This window comes from Protomyctophum bolini (genome assembly GCF_963924005.1).
Source record: "Protomyctophum bolini genome assembly, chromosome: 19".
Classification (NCBI taxonomy): domain Eukaryota; kingdom Metazoa; phylum Chordata; class Actinopteri; order Myctophiformes; family Myctophidae; genus Protomyctophum; species Protomyctophum bolini.
The window spans coordinates 9499557-9520272 of record NC_137880.1 but is presented as its reverse complement, the minus strand read 5'-3'; positions in this window follow the sequence as shown (position 1 = coordinate 9520272).

Genomic DNA, 20716 nt, shown 5'->3' with positions numbered 1-20716 from the left:
TCCCCTTAGTTTGTTGTTATGCCAATGAATTCCTCCTCACACATGTCTGTTGCCACTGGCTGTTTTACCCCTGCCAGTGAGGAGCCCACACCGGGAGGACGTACTGTTGTATCCTACTGGCTCACCTGCCAGTGAGGAGCCCCCACCGGGAGGACGTACTGTTGTATCCTACTGGCTCACCTGCCAGTGAGGAGCCCCCACCGGGAGGACGTACTGTAGCACTGCCGTCATACTCCCAGTCTCGCGTATATATCCAGCCAGAATCCTCGAATGATTTACATATAGAGTCTGGAACTACATCTCCCGAAATTCGATTCCATTTCGGTTCACGGAAATATATTTAAAATATCTTCACATTTTATTTTTATATTTCAATTCCTGCCAAGCGGCTAAGCTATAGCATGCTTGGATGATTTAGATTTTTTTTATTGGGATAAATCTGCACGACCGTAAAGACGACACAAAAAGTGTAAAAAATACGGAGATAAGAGGTTTCTGCCCAACGGCAACGATATGAAACCCGTGACTGTGGTGGTGGATAGCCCTAAAATGGATGTTTATAATGATATAACATTCGAGGTTTTCAGTACGGAAATATGTTGTAAATATAATATCTCATATGAAGTTACTCTATAACTGCAGTGCCATTGGATTGTATATCATTTTGGGATCCAACAGCCTCCAGCTCTGAGCATCCAGTGCCTTCTGATTGGTTAATAGGACACTGCATTTCTGATTCTCTGTGGATGTTCTTTTCTCTGTTGCTTCGGTCCATGTCTTTCTTTTTATAGTTTGTATTGTACACTGTTATATTGACTCAATAAAGAGGATTTTGTAATTGGTTCAGCTTTTATTTACGGTCATTCAGTTCATGTAATATCAATATCAAATGATGAAAAACGGCGCGCTATAGTATGCCGTACGATATGGGCTATAGCCCATGGTCCAAAATGATGAGAAACGATGCAATTTGATGAGAAACGATGCAATTTCGCAATTTCCGCAATTTCCGCAATAATTGCGGAAATTGCAGAAATGGTGGAAATGGAAATTGCGGAAAATGCGGAAATGCGGAAATGGAAATTACGGAAATGGTAATTACGGAAATTGTAATTGCGGAAATGGAAATTGAGGAAATTGCGGAAATGGTAATTGCGGAAATGGTAATTGCGGAAATGGAAATTGAGGAAATTGCGGAAATGGTAATTGCGGAATTATTTCCGCAATTTCCGCAATTTCGAATTTGAGGAAAATGGTGGAAATGGAAATTGCGGAAATGCGGAAATTACGGAAATGGTAATTGCGGAAATTGCGGAAATGGAAATTGAAATTGAGGAAATTGCGGAAATGGAAATTGCGGAAATGGTAATTGCGGAAATTGCTCTTCACTTATAGCTATCTATTTTCAGGTAGATTGTTTTATTTTACTCAGTCAGCCATATCACTACTCATTTCTTTTCATAAAAAAGGTCATAACTGGGTAATCTATTTTCAGGCAAATTGTGTTTATTGTATTTTATTTTACTCAGCCAGGCTCCATATACAGTATGCGTTAGAATTGATTCAGTACATTGGAAATCCATCAGTAAATCTCCTGTTTGATGTTTTTAGACGAGCCGTGCCCCAGTGGATGGAAGAGGTTTGGATGCAGCTGTTACTACAGAACTACTGTAGATAAAACATGGCAGGAAGGTAGAGAAGAATGTCTGACTCAAGGAGCTGATAGATAGATAGATAGATAGATCTTTATTTGTCATTGCTTACATGAAACAACGAAATTCAGTTTAGAGCTTCACCTTCACCTTCACCACTGGCATCACATAATATCCATACTGTACAGTAACCCAAGTGCAATAGTGCTGGTGCAATGTTAGTGCAAAAGTTCAGTGCAAGTCCAAGTCCATTTCCAGTACCCTTTAATACTACAGAGGGGGGGGCTCGACGATGGGGGGGCGGGGGGCAGGTTGTTCATTTAGCAGCCTGACAGCCTGTGGGTAAAGGCTGTTGGACAGTCGGTTGGTTCTGGACCGGATGGATCGGTATCTTCTACCAGAGGGCAGACGTTGGAAGAGATGGTGTGCTGGGTGGAACTGGTCCTGTAGTATGTTATTTGTGCGGCGTAGGCAGCGGGAGGTGAAGACTGTGGAGATCTCAGGGAGACTGGTCCCAATGATCCTCCCTGCAGCCTTGACCACCCTGTGGATGGCCTCCTTGTCTGCCCTGGTGCAGCTGGTAAACCACACCAGTAGCCCATAGGTGAGCACACTCTCTACTGCACAGTGGATCTGGTGGTCATTAACAGTAGAGAAGAACAGGTTAGTGTGTGTGTGTGTGTGTGTGTGTGTGTGTGTGTGTGTGTGTGTGTGTGTGTGTGTGTGTGTGTGTGTGTGTGTGTGTGTGTGTGTGCGCGCGCGTGTGCATGTGCACGTGCGAAGAAGAAGTTAATGTATTGGATAAAATTAATGATGATTCAATCATGTACACATAATCAGGAATTCATCCATGGATTGAAGCCTGCAGGGAATTGGATGTATGCATCATGGATTGGTCTGAACAGGACTGAGGGCAGATGGACGTGGGTGGATGGAACACCACTGACAACACAGTGAGACATTTGACATGTTTTTATATTGTAATTATATCAAAGTCACTGTATGTGAGTGACTGAGTGGATGTGGTCCAATACATTGTTGTTTATTGTGCAGGTACTGGTGGCTTCGAGAGCCTCCTGAAGACGAGAAGAACTGTGCATACTACCATCACTGGACACTTATAGCCCATGTTTTTTGAAATTTTGAAAAAAAAAGTTAGCCTCGTTTCTCATCATTTTGGACCATGGGCTATAGCCCATATCGTACGGCATACTATAGCGCGCCGTTTTTCATCATTTTTGAAGATTTGAAAAAAATGACGAAATGACAAAATCGATGGGTTATAGCCCATGTTTTTTGAAATTTTGAAAAAAAAAGTTAGCCTCGTTTCTCATCATTTTGGACCATGGGCTATAGCCCATATCGTACGGCATACTATAGCGCGCCGTTTTTCATCATTTTTGAAGATTTGAAAAAAATGACGAAATGACAAAAACAAATCCGCAATTTCCACAATTTCCACAATTACCATTTCCGCAATTTCCGCAATTCCGCAATTTGACAAAAACGATGGGTTATAGCCCATGTTTTTTGAAATTTTGAAAAAAAAAGTTAGCCTCGTTTCTCATCATTTTGGACCATGGGCTATAGCCCATATCGTACGGCATACTATAGCGCGCCGTTTTTCATCATTTTTGAAGATTTGAAAAAAATGACGAAATGACAAAAACGATGGGTTATAGCCCATGTTTTTTGAAATTTTGAAAAAAAAAGTTAGCCTCGTTTCTCATCATTTTGGACCATGGGCTATAGCCCATATCGTACGGCATACTATAGCGCGCCGTTTTTCATCATTTTTGAAGATTTGAAAAAAATGACGAAATGACAAAAACGATGGGTTATAGCCCATGTTTTTTGAAATTTTAGAAAAAAAAAGTTAGCCTCGTTTCTCATCATTTTAGACCATGGGCTATAGCCCATATCGTACGGCATACTATAGCGCGCCGTTTTTCATCATTTTTGAAGATTTGAAAAAAATGACGAAATGATAAAATCGATGGGTTATAGCCCATGTTTTTTGAAAAAAGAAAAAAAAAAAGTTAGCCTCGTTTCTCATCATTTTGGACCATGGGCTATAGCCCATATCGTACGGCATACTATAGCGCGCCGTTTTTCATCATTTTTGAAGATTTGAAAAAAATGACGAAATGACAAAAACGATGGGTTATAGCCCATGTTTTTTGAAATTTTGAAAAAAAAAGTTAGCCTCGTTTCTCATCATTTTGGACCATGGGCTATAGCCCATATCGTACGGCATACTATAGCGCGCCGTTTTTCATCATTTTTGAAGATTTGAAAAAAATGACGAAATGACAAAATCGATGGGTTATAGCCCATGTTTTTTTTAAATAAAAAATAAAAAGTTAGCCTCGTTTCTCATCATTTTGGACCATGGGCTATAGCCCATATCGTACGGCATACTATAGCGCGCCGTTTTTCATCATTTTTGAAGATTTGAAAAAAATGACGAAATGACAAAAACGATGGGTTATAGCCCATGTTTTTTTAAATTAAAAAAAAAAAGTTAGCCTCGTTTCTCATCATTTTGGACCATGGGCTATAGCCCATATCGTACGGCATACTATAGCGCGCCGTTTTTCATCATTTTTGAAGATTTGAAAAAAATGACGAAATGACAAAAACGATGGGTTATAGCCCATGTTTTTTGAAATTTTGAAAAAAAAAGTTAGCCTCGTTTCTCATCATTTTGGACCATGGGCTATAGCCCATATCGTACGGCATACTATAGCGCGCCGTTTTTCATCATTTTTGAAGATTTGAAAAAAATGACGAAATGACAAAATCGATGGGTTATAGCCCATGTTTTTTTTAAATAAAAAATAAAAAGTTAGCCTCGTTTCTCATCATTTTGGACCATGGGCTATAGCCCATATCGTACGGCATACTATAGCGCGCCGTTTTTCATCATTTTTGAAGATTTGAAAAAAATGACGAAATGACAAAAACGATGGGTTATAGCCCATGTTTTTTTAAATTAAAAAAAAAAAGTTAGCCTCGTTTCTCATCATTTTGGACCATGGGCTATAGCCCATATCGTACGGCATACTATAGCGCGCCGTTTTTCATCATTTTTGAAGATTTGAAAAAAATGACGAAATGACAAAAACGATGGGTTATAGCCCATGTTTTTTGAAATTTTGAAAAAAAAAGTTAGCCTCGTTTCTCATCATTTTGGACCATGGGCTATAGCCCATATCGTACGGCATACTATAGCGCGCCGTTTTTCATCATTTTTGAAGATTTGAAAAAAATGACGAAATGACAAAATCGATGGGTTATAGCCCATGTTTTTTTAAATTAAAAAAAAAAAGTTAGCCTCGTTTCTCATCATTTTGGACCATGGGCTATAGCCCATATCGTACGGCATACTATAGCGCGCCGTTTTTCATCATTTTTAAAGATTTGAAAAAAATGACGAAATGACAAAATCGATGGGTTATAGCCCATGTTTTTTTAAATTAAAAAAAAAAAGTTAGCCTCGTTTCTCATCATTTTGGACCATGGGCTATAGCCCATATCGTACGGCATACTATAGCGCGCCGTTTTTCATCATTTTTGAAGATTTGAAAAAAATGACGAAATGACAAAAACGATGGGTTATAGCCCATGTTTTTTGAAATTTTGAAAAAAAAAGTTAGCCTCGTTTCTCATCATTTTGGACCATGGGCTATAGCCCATATCGTACGGCATACTATAGCGCGCCGTTTTTCATCATTTTTGAAGATTTGAAAAAAATGACGAAATGACAAAATCGATGGGTTATAGCCCATGTTTTTTTTAAATAAAAAATAAAAAGTTAGCCTCGTTTCTCATCATTTTGGACCATGGGCTATAGCCCATATCGTACGGCATACTATAGCGCGCCGTTTTTCATCATTTTTGAAGATTTGAAAAAAATGACGAAATGACAAAAACGATGGGTTATAGCCCATGTTTTTTTAAATTAAAAAAAAAAAGTTAGCCTCGTTTCTCATCATTTTGGACCATGGGCTATAGCCCATATCGTACGGCATACTATAGCGCGCCGTTTTTCATCATTTTTGAAGATTTGAAAAAAATGACGAAATGACAAAAACGATGGGTTATAGCCCATGTTTTTTGAAATTTTGAAAAAAAAAGTTAGCCTCGTTTCTCATCATTTTGGACCATGGGCTATAGCACATATCGTACGGCATACTATAGCGCGCCGTTTTTCATCATTTTTGAAGATTTGAAAAAAATGACGAAATGACAAAATCGATGGGTTATAGCCCATGTTTTTTTAAATTAAAAAAAAAAAGTTAGCCTCGTTTCTCATCATTTTGGACCATGGGCTATAGCCCATATCGTACGGCATACTATAGCGCGCCGTTTTTCATCATTTTTAAAGATTTGAAAAAAATGACGAAATGACAAAATCGATGGGTTATAGCCCATGTTTTTTTAAATTAAAAAAAAAAAGTTAGCCTCGTTTCTCATCATTTTGGACCATGGGCTATAGCCCATATCGTACGGCATACTATAGCGCGCCGTTTTTCATCATTTTTAAAGATTTGAAAAAAATGACGAAATGACAAAATCGATGGGTTATAGCCCATGTTTTTTTAAATTAAAAAAAAAAAGTTAGCCTCGTTTCTCATCATTTTGGACCATGGGCTATAGCCCATATCGTACGGCATACTATAGCGCGCCGTTTTTCATCATTTTTGAAGATTTTAAAAAAATGACGAAATGACAAAAACGATGCGTTATAGCCCATGTTTTTTGAAATTTTGAAAAAAAAAGTTAGCCTCGTTTCTCATCATTTTGGACCATGGGCTATAGCCCATATCGTACGGCATACTATAGCGCGCCGTTTTTCATCATTTTTGAAGATTTGAAAAAAATGACGAAATGACAAAAACGATGGGTTATAGCCCATGTTTTTTGAAATTTTGAAAAAAAAAGTTAGCCTCGTTTCTCATCATTTTGGACCATGGGCTATAGCCCATATTGTACGGCATACTATAGCGCGCCGTTTTTCATCATTTTTGAAGATTTGAAAAAAATGACGAAATGACAAAATCGATGGGTTATAGCCCATGTTTTTTTAAAATAAAAAATAAAAAGTTAGCCTCGTTTCTCATCATTTTGGACCATGGGCTATAGCCCATATCGTACGGCATACTATAGCGCGCCGTTTTTCATCATTTTTGAAGATTTGAAAAAAATGACGAAATGACAAAAACGATGGGTTATAGCCCATGTTTTTTTAAATTAAAAAAAAAAAGTTAGCCTCGTTTCTCATCATTTTGGACCATGGGCTATAGCCCATATCGTACGGCATACTATAGCGCGCCGTTTTTCATCATTTTTGAAGATTTGAAAAAAATGACGAAATGACAAAAACGATGGGTTATAGCCCATGTTTTTTGAAATTTTGAAAAAAAAAGTTAGCCTCGTTTCTCATCATTTTGGACCATGGGCTATAGCCCATATCGTACGGCATACTATAGCGCGCCGTTTTTCATCATTTTTGAAGATTTGAAAAAAATGACGAAATGACAAAATCGATGGGTTATAGCCCATGTTTTTTTAAATTAAAAAAAAAAAGTTAGCCTCGTTTCTCATCATTTTGGACCATGGGCTATAGCCCATATCGTACGGCATACTATAGCGCGCCGTTTTTCATCATTTTTAAAGATTTGAAAAAAATGACGAAATGACAAAATCGATGGGTTATAGCCCATGTTTTTTTAAATTAAAAAAAAAAAGTTAGCCTCGTTTCTCATCATTTTGGACCATGGGCTATAGCCCATATCGTACGGCATACTATAGCGCGCCGTTTTTCATCATTTTTAAAGATTTGAAAAAAATGACGAAATGACAAAATCGATGGGTTATAGCCCATGTTTTTTTAAATTAAAAAAAAAAGTTAGCCTCGTTTCTCATCATTTTGGACCATGGGCTATAGCCCATATCGTACGGCATACTATAGCGCGCCGTTTTTCATCATTTTTGAAGATTTTAAAAAAATGACGAAATGACAAAAACGATGCGTTATAGCCCATGTTTTTTGAAATTTTGAAAAAAAAAGTTAGCCTCGTTTCTCATCATTTTGGACCATGGGCTATAGCCCATATCGTACGGCATACTATAGCGCGCCGTTTTTCATCATTTTTGAAGATTTGAAAAAAATGACGAAATGACAAAAACGATGGGTTATAGCCCATGTTTTTTTTAAATTTGAAAAAAAAAGTTAGCCTCGTTTCTCATCATTTTGGACCATGGGCTATAGCCCATATCGTACGGCATACTATAGCGCGCCGTTTTTCATCATTTTTGAAGATTTGAAAAAAATGACGAAATGACAAAAACGATGGGTTATAGCCCATGTTTTTTGAAAATTTGAAAAAAAAAGTTAGCCTCGTTTCTCATCATTTTGGACCATGGGCTATAGCCCATATCGTACGGCATACTATAGCGCGCCGTTTTTCATCATTTTTGAAGATTTGAAAATAATGAAAATATGAAAAAAACGATGGGTTATAGCCCATATCGTACGGCATACTATAGCGTGCCGTTTTTCATCATTTTTGAGGATTTGAAAAAAATGAAAAAATGACAAAATCGATGGGTTATAGCCCATGTTTTTTTTAATTAAAAAAAAAAAGTTAGCCTCGTTTCTCATCATTTTGGACCATGGGCTATAGCCCATATCGTACGGCATACTATAGCGCGCCGTTTTTCATCATTTTTGAAGATTTGAAAAAAATGACGAAATGACAAAAACGATGCGTTATAGCCCATGTTTTTTGAAATTTTGAAAAAAAAAGTTAGCCTCGTTTCTCATCATTTTGGACCATGGGCTATAGCCCATATCGTACGGCATACTATAGCGCGCCGTTTTTCATCATTTTTGAAGATTTGAAAAAAATGACGAAATGACAAAATCGATGGGTTATAGCCCATGTTTTTTTTAATTAAAAAAAAAAAGTTAGCCTCGTTTCTCATCATTTTGGACCATGGGCTATAGCCCATATCGTACGGCATACTATAGCGCGCCGTTTTTCATCATTTTTGAAGATTTTAAAAAAATGACGAAATGACAAAAACGATGCGTTATAGCTAGGCCTGTCAAAGTTAACGCGTTATTAACTAGTTAATTTACAATCCTCTTAACGGCACTATTTTTTTTGACGCGCGATTAACGCACTGTGAAGTTTGACAGAATGGTTGAGAATGTGAATGCAGGCAGTCAGTGAGCCCCGCCTCTCTCCCCCCTCTCTCTCTCTCTCTCTCTCTCTCTCTCTCTCTCTCTCTCTCCCGTCAGCCTGTGCGCACTGTCTGCCACTGTGGGCTCACTGGGCTGGGGGAGTTGATCTGTGAGCAGTGCACTCGTCAGTCGTCAGCTAGGCTGAATGCCTCCTTTGGACTCGTTATTATTTAATTTGCTCCACAATGTGTTAGATCAGAATTGGGCAAAAGCAAAACTCTGGCCGTTTTGGTTGATAAATATAGCAGTCAGTTGTAAAAGCCTGATGCTACACAGACCATGCTAATGCTCAAGCCAATGTTGACTGTCAACATTAGCTTTAGCATTAGCATGGTCTGTGCGGCATGAGTGCGTGCTTGCAGGAGAGAGAGAGAGGCAGGGAAGGGGGCCGCTCGTCTGGAAGTGTGTGTGTGTGTGTGTGTGTGTGTGTGTGAGTGAGAGAGAGAGAGAGAGAGAGAGACTGTGTGTGTTGAGTTGAGTTTATGATTTCGTTTCTCTCTTCCATGGCATTTGCAATAAAGCAAGCATTCTCCCATATTGATAAGAGTATTTCAAACTTGAAAAGCAGTGGTTCTGAACCAGTGGTGCGGGGACCACCAGTGGTCCCTGAGGGGGTTCCAGGTGGACCCCAGCTAAATGATGAGAGTTGGTAACCAAATGAACCCTTGTAAATCTTTAACTCTTGAGTGTAAAATGAAACCAAGTGTGTCCATTTGGTTCAATTTTACACTCAAGAGTTGAATAATTGTTAAACAGCTGCATTAATTACTTAAGTTAATTTAAGTCTACACAATTAGAAAACATGTTATTTTGATCAACATGGCCTGTTATCTCTCGTAATGGTACCATTGGCCAACATCAATACAGTTCTCTAGTTTGGGTCTGGAAGGCTAAATGTCATCAAATGGTGGTCCGTGGCTCAAATGCAGAATAAATAATGGGCCTTGATACGAAAAATCTTGAAAACCACTGATTTAAAGTATATTTAGAACGGATAAAAAATATGCGATTAATTTGCGATTAATCACAGTTAACTATGGACAATCATGCGATTAATCGAGTTAAATATTTTAATCGATTGACAGCCCTAGTTATAGCCCATGTTTTTTGAAATTTTGAAAAAAAAAGTTAGCCTCGTTTCTCATCATTTTGGACCATGGGCTATAGCCCATATCGTACGGCATACTATAGCGCGCCGTTTTTCATCATTTTTGAAGATTTGAAAAAAATGACGAAATGACAAAAACGATGGGTTATAGCCCATGTTTTTTGAAAATTTGAAAAAAAAAGTTAGCCTCGTTTCTCATCATTTTGGACCATGGGCTATAGCCCATATCGTACGGCATACTATAGCGCGCCGTTTTTCATCATTTTTGAAGATTTGAAAATAATGAAAATATGAAAAAAACGATGGGTTATAGCCCATATCGTACGGCATACTATAGCGTGCCGTTTTTCATCATTTTTGAGGATTTGAAAAAAATGAAAAAATGACAAAATCGATGGGTTATAGCCCATGTTTTTTTAAATTAAAAAAAAAAAGTTAGCCTCGTTTCTCATCATTTTGGACCATGGGCTATAGCCCATATCGTACGGCATACTATAGCGCGCCGTTTTTCATCATTTTTGAAGATTTGAAAAAAATGACGAAATGACAAAAACGATGCGTTATAGCCCATGTTTTTTGAAATTTTGAAAAAAAAAGTTAGCCTCGTTTCTCATCATTTTGGACCATGGGCTATAGCCCATATCGTACGGCATACTATAGCGCGCCGTTTTTCATCATTTTTGAAGATTTGAAAAAAATGACGAAATGACAAAATCGATGGGTTATAGCCCATGTTTTTTTAAATTAAAAAAAAAAAGTTAGCCTCGTTTCTCATCATTTTGGACCATGGGCTATAGCCCATATCGTACGGCATACTATAGCGCGCCGTTTTTCATCATTTTTGAAGATTTTAAAAAAATGACGAAATGACAAAAACGATGCGTTATAGCCCATGTTTTTTGAAATTTTGAAAAAAAAAGTTAGCCTCGTTTCTCATCATTTTGGACCATGGGCTATAGCCCATATCGTACGGCATACTATAGCGCGCCGTTTTTCATCATTTTTGAAGATTTGAAAAAAATGACGAAATGACAAAAACGATGGGTTATAGCCCATGTTTTTTTTAAATTTGAAAAAAAAGTTAGCCTCGTTTCTCATCATTTTGGACCATGGGCTATAGCCCATATCGTACGGCATACTATAGCGCGCCGTTTTTCATAATTTTTGAAGATTTGAAAAAAATGACGAAATGACAAAATCGATGGGTTATAGCCCATGTTTTTTTAAAATAAAAAATAAAAAGTTAGCCTCGTTTCTCATCATTTTGGACCATGGGCTATAGCCCATATCGTACGGCATACTATAGCGCGCCGTTTTTCATCATTTTTGAAGATTTGAAAAAAATGACGAAATGACAAAAACGATGGGTTATAGCCCATGTTTTTTGAAATTTTGAAAAAAAAAGTTAGCCTCGTTTCTCATCATTTTGGACCATGGGCTATAGCCCATATCGTACGGCATACTATAGCGCGCCGTTTTTCATCATTTTTGAAGATTTGAAAAAAATGACGAAATGACAAAAACTATGGGTTATAGCCCATGTTTTTTGAAATTTTGAAAAAAAAAGTTAGCCTCGTTTCTCATCATTTTGGACCATGGGCTATAGCCCATATCGTACGGCATACTATAGCGCGCCGTTTTTCATCATTTTTGAAGATTTGAAAAAAATGACGAAATGACAAAATCGATGGGTTATAGCCCATGTTTTTTGAAAAAAAAAAAAAAAAAGTTAGCCTCGTTTCTCATCATTTTGGACCATGGGCTATAGCCCATATCGTACGGCATACTATAGCGCGCCGTTTTTCATCATTTTTGAAGATTTAAAAAAAATGAGGAAATGACATTAACGATGGGTTATAGCCCATGTTTTTTGAATTTTTGAAAAAAAAAGTTAGCCTCGTTTCTCATCATTTTGGATCATGGGCTATAGCCCATATCGTACGGCATACTATAGCGCGCCGTTTTTCATCATTTTTGAAGATTTGAAAAAAATGACGAAATGACAAAAACGATGGGTTATAGCCCATGTTTTTTGAAATTTTGAAAAAAAAGGTTAGCCTCGTTTCTCATCATTTTGGACCATGGGCTATAGCCCATATCGTACGGCATACTATAGCGCGCCGTTTTTCATCATTTTTGAAGATTTGAAAAAAATGACGAAATGACAAAATCGATGGGTTATAGCCCATGTTTTTTTTAAATAAAAAATAAAAAGTTAGCCTCGTTTCTCATCATTTTGGACCATGGGCTATAGCCCATATCGTACGGCATACTATAGCGCGCCGTTTTTCATCATTTTTGAAGATTTGAAAAAAATGACGAAATGACAAAAACGATGGGTTATAGCCCATGTTTTTTGAAATTTTGAAAAAAAAAGTTAGCCTCGTTTCTCATCATTTTGGACCATGGGCTATAGCCCATATCGTACGGCATACTATAGCGCGCCGTTTTTCATCATTTTTGAAGATTTGAAAAAAATGACGAAATGACAAAATCGATGGGTTATAGCCCATGTTTTTTTAAATTAAAAAAAAAAAGTTAGCCTCGTTTCTCATCATTTTGGACCATGGGCTATAGCCCATATCGTACGGCATACTATAGCGCGCCGTTTTTCATCATTTTTAAAGATTTGAAAAAAATGACGAAATGACAAAATCGATGGGTTATAGCCCATGTTTTTTTAAATTAAAAAAAAAAAGTTAGCCTCGTTTCTCATCATTTTGGACCATGGGCTATAGCCCATATCGTACGGCATACTATAGCGCGCCGTTTTTCATCATTTTTAAAGATTTGAAAAAAATGACGAAATGACAAAATCGATGGGTTATAGCCCATGTTTTTTTAAATTAAAAAAAAAAAGTTAGCCTCGTTTCTCATCATTTTGGACCATGGGCTATAGCCCATATCGTACGGCATACTATAGCGCGCCGTTTTTCATCATTTTTGAAGATTTTAAAAAAATGACGAAATGACAAAAACGATGCGTTATAGCCCATGTTTTTTGAAATTTTGAAAAAAAAAGTTAGCCTCGTTTCTCATCATTTTGGACCATGGGCTATAGCCCATATCGTACGGCATACTATAGCGCGCCGTTTTTCATCATTTTTGAAGATTTGAAAAAAATGACGAAATGACAAAAACGATGGGTTATAGCCCATGTTTTTTTTAAATTTGAAAAAAAAAGTTAGCCTCGTTTCTCATCATTTTGGACCATGGGCTATAGCCCATATCGTACGGCATACTATAGCGCGCCGTTTTTCATCATTTTTGAAGATTTGAAAAAAATGACGAAATGACAAAAACGATGGGTTATAGCCCATGTTTTTTGAAAATTTGAAAAAAAAAGTTAGCCTCGTTTCTCATCATTTTGGACCATGGGCTATAGCCCATATCGTACGGCATACTATAGCGCGCCGTTTTTCATCATTTTTGAAGATTTGAAAATAATGAAAATATGAAAAAAACGATGGGTTATAGCCCATATCGTACGGCATACTATAGCGTGCCGTTTTTCATCATTTTTGAGGATTTGAAAAAAATAAAAAAATGACAAAATCGATGGGTTATAGCCCATGTTTTTTTAAATTAAAAAAAAAAAGTTAGCCTCGTTTCTCATCATTTTGGACCATGGGCTATAGCCCATATCGTACGGCATACTATAGCGCGCCGTTTTTCATCATTTTTGAAGATTTGAAAAAAATGACGAAATGACAAAAACGATGCGTTATAGCCCATGTTTTTTGAAATTTTGAAAAAAAAAGTTAGCCTCGTTTCTCATCATTTTGGACCATGGGCTATAGCCCATATCGTACGGCATACTATAGCGCGCCGTTTTTCATCATTTTTGAAGATTTGAAAAAAATGACGAAATGACAAAATCGATGGGTTATAGCCCATGTTTTTTTAAATTAAAAAAAAAAAGTTAGCCTCGTTTCTCATCATTTTGGACCATGGGCTATAGCCCATATCGTACGGCATACTATAGCGCGCCGTTTTTCATCATTTTTGAAGATTTGAAAAAAATGACGAAATGACAAAAACGATGCGTTATAGCCCATGTTTTTTGAAATTTTGAAAAAAAAAGTTAGCCTCGTTTCTCATCATTTTGGACCATGGGCTATAGCCCATATCGTACGGCATACTATAGCGCGCCGTTTTTCATCATTTTTGAAGATTTGAAAAAAATGACGAAATGACAAAAACGATGGGTTATAGCCCATGTTTTTTTTAAATTTGAAAAAAAAAGTTAGCCTCGTTTCTCATCATTTTGGACCATGGGCTATAGCCCATATCGTACGGCATACTATAGCGCGCCGTTTTTCATCATTTTTGAAGATTTGAAAAAAATGACGAAATGACAAAAACGATGGGTTATAGCCCATGTTTTTTGAAAATTTGAAAAAAAAAGTTAGCCTCGTTTCTCATCATTTTGGACCATGGGCTATAGCCCATATCGTACGGCATACTATAGCGCGCCGTTTTTCATCATTTTTGAAGATTTGAAAATAATGAAAATATGAAAAAAACGATGGGTTATAGCCCATATCGTACGGCATACTATAGCGCGCTGTTTTTCATCATTTTTGAGGATTTGAAAAAAATGAAAAAATGACAAAAACAAATCCGCAATTTCCGCAATTTCCATTTCCACAATTTCCGCAATTACCATTTCCGCAATTTGCGCAATTTCCGCAATTTGACAAAAACGATGGGTTATAGCCCATGTTTTTTGAAATTTTGAAAAAAAAAGTTAGCCTCGTTTCTCATCATTTTGGAGTCGGACCATGGGCTATAGCCCATATCGTACGGCATACTATAGCGCGCCGTTTTTCATCATTTTTGAAGATTTGAAAAAAATGACGAAATGACAAAAACGATGGGTTATAGCCCATGTTTTTTGAAATTTTGAAAAAAAAAGTTAGCCTCGTTTCTCATCATTTTGGACCGTGGGCTATAGCCCATATCGTACGGCATAGCGCGCCGTTTTTCATCATTTTTGAAGATTTGAAAAAAATGACGAAATGACAAAAACGATGGGTTATAGTGGACAGAGTGGACTGACAAAAGACCTGGAACATGGTTTAATGTGTTATGTTCATATACAAGGGCCTCGATCTGTGAGAAGTGATGTTTGTTTTCACTTCATTGATCAAACTGCAGCTTAAGAACTGCACCTGATGCCTTAGAAGGCATCAGGTCTTAATGGGTTAATACAAAACAAACTTTCTGCAAAAATAGTAGATCTACAGTCTTTCTATTGGCTCTGGGGCTGAGATATTTTAGCCCCAATGGCAAGTAAACCAAGCAGGCGTGTCTTGGCAGCTGTCAATCATTCAACGCAATGAAAGCCAATGGAAGCATTTTGGGCTGTAAAAAATCAGCCCATTTTGACCTATTTTGTGTTTTTCTTGTAACTATTTGATGCTGTTGCTGCTTTAGATTATACCAGAATATAAAAGTATCTATTCTAAAACGTTTTAATAATAATTTCTCAGCCCCCCTTGCCCATACATACGAGCCTACTCCTCACACAAGGTCCATGTTGTGTGAGAAAATGTTTGAGAACTACACTTGTCTACAGGACTACCACCAGGGGGCAGTGTCAGCACGTCTGACAATGACCCAGGCTTTATTTCTCTGATGGATGACATCTGATAGTTTGTGGGTACCAACCAGAGCTCATAACAGTCTTTGATAGCCTACCCTTTAGAGAGTAGGCTTAATTGTTTTAATGGTTTTAATGTGTTTTGATCAAGCAGGGTTATTTGAATTTTGGCCTGGTATAGTTTGTTTTATTACGCTTAATTGGCATGAATACATATCAGTGCAAATATCTGTTTAAGTTATCAGAAATCAACAACTAAAGACAGATTAAATTGGGGTCACCCACAAAGAGCAGTTCTGATTCTGAGAAGTTTAAGCTCTGTGAAATTTGAAAAGTATACTTTACTGCTGTGTGTGTCCTTTAGTCATTTATTTGAGCTAATACCGGCCAAGAGCTGGCAAGAGTCTTATGCCATAGACTGCCTGTGATTGGCTAGTTCCGCTCCATACCCTCGAGGGATATCTTGCTCTATGATAATCAATTTGTCAAATGACATAATTGCCGTTGATGGATTTGAAAAAATATTAGAGAATTGATGTCCTTGGGCTGATGCTCAAGAAATATGATGCTAATCAGTCTAGTATACATGCATGGGCAACTGGCGGCCCGGGGGCCACATGCGCCCCCCCACCTTCACTTAATTAATAGCTGAAATACTGATATATTATTGCATTCAGCTGTTACAATTCCAGACATGCAAACTTGACCTCCTTGAATAACTTTAGAGCTTGATGACTAGTATTAACATTTTATTGTCGGTTCCAATGTCTTTGTATTTATGTTTATAAAAAATAACATAAGTATGGGCCTAACTGAAACTGAAATCATGTTTTTTGGACATTCTATATTCCTTGTTGACAATCAGGTTCTAAATGTTTTATTATCTTACATAGCAGGTAGAGGCCCCTTGGGCTTCTTGCCTCAACCTGGCACTTTCCATCATATATTTTTATGTTTTATTGTATTGTTTTAATACTGTGCTAAATCAATCAATAGCTAAATGCATTTAAATAATAATAATTACAAAAAAAAACATTTCAGAATTCCAATTCAAAAAGAGCAAAATAATGCAGGATTCGAATTCAAAAGTATAGCAAAAATAGCCAATCTATCCGGCTCTCTGCTATTTTTGCTACTTTTGAGTGACGAGTATGACAAAGTAAAATAGTTACGCTAAGTTACATTTCAGGACAACTATTGTCTTGCTATGTGAACATTTATTTGGGTGGTTATATTATGTCTTTATTGATAGGACAGTATAGTTGACGGGAAGCGGGAAGAGATGGGAAGTGAGTGACACGCAGCAAAGCTCGCTGAAAATAGCCACCAGGTGACGTTGTGAACTTGTGGATCCCATGCTCTGGGGGAGCATGGGATCTGGGGGAGCATGGGATCAAACTGTGGGAACCTCATGGTTGCCATCTGGCTGCTCTACCGGACACTCTACCCTTGTAGACGTTGATCAAAAATAGCAATTATTGTACATTCACTAATTTGTGTGTAGACTTATTGTAAATTAAAGATGGGGTGCCATATAGTTGTGTACTTCTTCTGTTTTGTTATGTGTCTATATGAAGTAATGTGACTATATTCTTTGAAACACACAAACATTGTATGCCGGGGCGTGGCATGGCTAAATCAGCCATTCCTTCATGGGGTGAAAACAACACAGCTTACCATCCGAAATGTATCAGGGAACATATACACATTGTTACATTTTATGGGTTTTCTTCTACGTATTTTACATTTATCTAATACATTTACGAGGAAGATAGCATTGCTGACATTGAATCAATTCACTCGAGGTTATGATTACCTTTGTGTGAAATAATAATTTGGAGAAATTGCGTTTGAGAGGAGATGGGCTGCATACCAAGAATCCAACCGTGGCTGTCCTGTGAACCTCGGTTAGGCCATCTCGCCATTTGCGCCGGGTCAGCTGTAACCTAATTGCAGAAACACACTACATCATGCCATGTGGAACTTAATTACGCCACAGCCCAGGGAACCTAATGGGATTTACATCTAGATGACGGTGAAAATTCAAAGCACTGGTCTTTGTGTTTCCGGCGTTTGAGTGGAGCGGGATGGTTCCATCCTAGTTGGCTATAAGATTGGCTTTCAAAGTTTGCAGGATCGGCCCGTTTTGAACAAAAAGCCTCAAATCATGAACGCAGCGTGCAATTTACGTGAAATCTTTCACAGACTTTCCTACTAGGCTGAGGAATACATCCCACCCTTTTCACATTGGCCTGTTATAGCGCCACCAACAGGTGGATTTTTGCAAGACACATTTTTGGAACAAAATGCCTCAAATCATCCAATTGCCACCCAAGGCGTAATAAGAAATGACACTCTTTTCACATTGGCCTATTATAGCGCCACCAGGAGGCCAATGTCCAATTTCTGCAATGTCCCGCCCCATATTTTCATACTGGGCCCTTGTTGGTTATAGTCTGGTTCCAGACAAATCCGGTTGGCTCACCATTTCGGACATAAAGTCCTCCCACAATTGAGAGGGGCCAGACTTAATCTGCCTGGGGCCATATGCATTGAGAAGGGCCAGACTTAATCTGCCTGGGGCAATATGCATTGAGAAGGGCCAGACTTAATCTGCCTGGGACAATATGCATTGAGAAGGGCCAGACTTAATCTGCCTGGGGCCATATGCATTGAGAAGGGCCAGACTTAATCTGCCTGGGGCAATATGCATTGAGAAGGGCCAGACTTAATCTGCCTGGGGCAATATGCATTGAGAAGGGCCAGACTTAATCTGCCTGGGGCAATATGCATTGAGAAGGGCCAGACTTAATCTGCCTGGGACAATATGCATTGAGAAGGGCCAGACTTAATCTGCCTGGGACAATATGCATTGAGAAGGGCCAGACTTAATCTGCCTAGGGCCATATGCATTGAGAAGGGCCAGACTTAATCTGCCTGGGGCAATATGCATTGAGAAGGGCCAGACTTAATCTGCCTGGGGCAATATGCATTGCAAAGGCAGATGAAGGCTGGCTATGCAATGCTAGTGACCCCCCCCCCCCCCCCCCCATCAAAGCCCTGATCGTTGTGTCAGCAAAGCTTGTGGAATTATGAAGGACTCAAGCCATCCCAACCGCAGACAGTTTGAGATGCTGCCGCATGGAAAACGTTTTCGTAGTCTCAAGGCCATTGGGAACAGACTGCAAAAAAGCTTCTTTCCCCGAACAATTAGATACATGAACGAAATGATTAAAACCAGAGCCAAACAGTGGCCAGAGCAAAGAAAAACACTGTGTGTATGTACTTAATGTACCTAAAGTAAAAGTAGGCTATACTCATTATGCAGAATGTCCCATTTCAAATGTATAAAAATCTTTTTAAAATGGCAGATCTACAGTACAAACTATTTCAAATGTATTTTGAGCTGATTTTAATAATCAAAATCCACAAAGTAACTAGGCCGCCCGGCGCCTATACAGTTTTCAAATAATTTGTGTTAATTATATAGTGCCTGTGAGCTGCAGTGGAGTAGAAGTAAAAGTGCTGACAATTGGAAATATCCAAGTAAAGTAAAATAATAATCTTGAGTAGGCCTATACAGTAGTCAAATAAAGAAGACTTGGATACTTTACACCACTGGATACAATTTGTATATCCCAACCTGAAAATGCATGAAGGGCTGGAGAGACAGAGACCGTAGCCTCGGCCCCAGCCTTACACATACGCAAAGAGCAAAGCCTGGTCATCATATAAGGCAGAGAGTGCATATAGGCGGAACATCCGTCAGATCGTATTTCCCCCCGGATACGATATTTTCGGACCAATCACAACACACATGAGCGGGGCTTCCAGCAATGCACTCTACAGGTCAATAGGTCTTTCCCAACGTGGCCCTGCTATACTGCACAAACACTCAATAGGTCTTTCCCTGCAGCGTGGGAGGGCCCTGCTACTACTGCACAAACACTCAATAGGTCTTTCCCTGCAGCGTGGGAGGGCCCTGCTATACTGCACAAACACTCAATAGGTCTTTCCCTGCAGCGTGGGAGGGCCCTGCTATACTGCACAAACACTCAATAGGTCTTTCCCTGCAGCGTGGGAGGGCCCTGCTATACTGCACAAACACTCAATAGGTCTTTCCCTGCAGCGTGGGAGGGCCCTGCTATACTGCACAAACACTCAATAGGTCTTTCCCTGCAGCGTGGGAGGGCCCTGCTATACTGCACAAACACTCAATAGGTCTTTCCCTGCAGCGTGGGAGGGCCCTGCTGCTGCACAAACACTCAATAGGTCTTTCCCTGCAGCGTGGGAGGGCCCTGCTGCTGCACAAACACTCAATAGGTCTTTCCCTGCAGCGTGGGAGAGCCCTGCTGCTGCACAAACACTCAATAGGTCTTTCCCTGCAGCGTGGGAGAGCCCTGCTATACTGCACAAACACTCAATAGGCAGTGACTACAATCAGCATAATAGAGCGATGTAACGCCTAATTTAACAAAGTAACAAAATCACTTTACTGCACCTTTAGGAACATAATTGAATGGGACCGCTGGCACAGTCAATACAGATATGAAATACACAATTTATAATCAATTAAGCGTCATTATATAGTTCAACCGAGGTCAACGGTGCGTTAATTGCATTATGCAGACAGCGGCGGGGACTGACTGCAGCGCTGCACTGTCCCCAGGCTGTTCACATCACATGCTGTTTGTACGTGTCAGTGACTCTGTGCTTCTTAAACGGCGTGGGTGAAATGTAGGTCAGTGTACAGTATAGCTACTCTGTATGTAACCACAACGTTACGCTGCTAGCTATAGCGTGGAAAACCCTGCTCTAAATTTAGCGCGGCATCAATTCAGACCTGTAGAACAAGTGGTTCCCGACCTTGTATCCCCCCCTCGGAGCCCCCAACCTATATTACAGTGCTTCTCAAACCAACCGACCGCTTATGCCCCCTTTGAAGCCCCCAACCTATATTACAGTGCTTCTCAAACCAACATTTTCATGCCCAGGACCATGCCAGGGACACACATATTTTAGGTGCAGTATAACGGTGGCATTCACAAACTCATGGATGTGTCCTCATGATACAACACGCATGTCACTCAGCACTT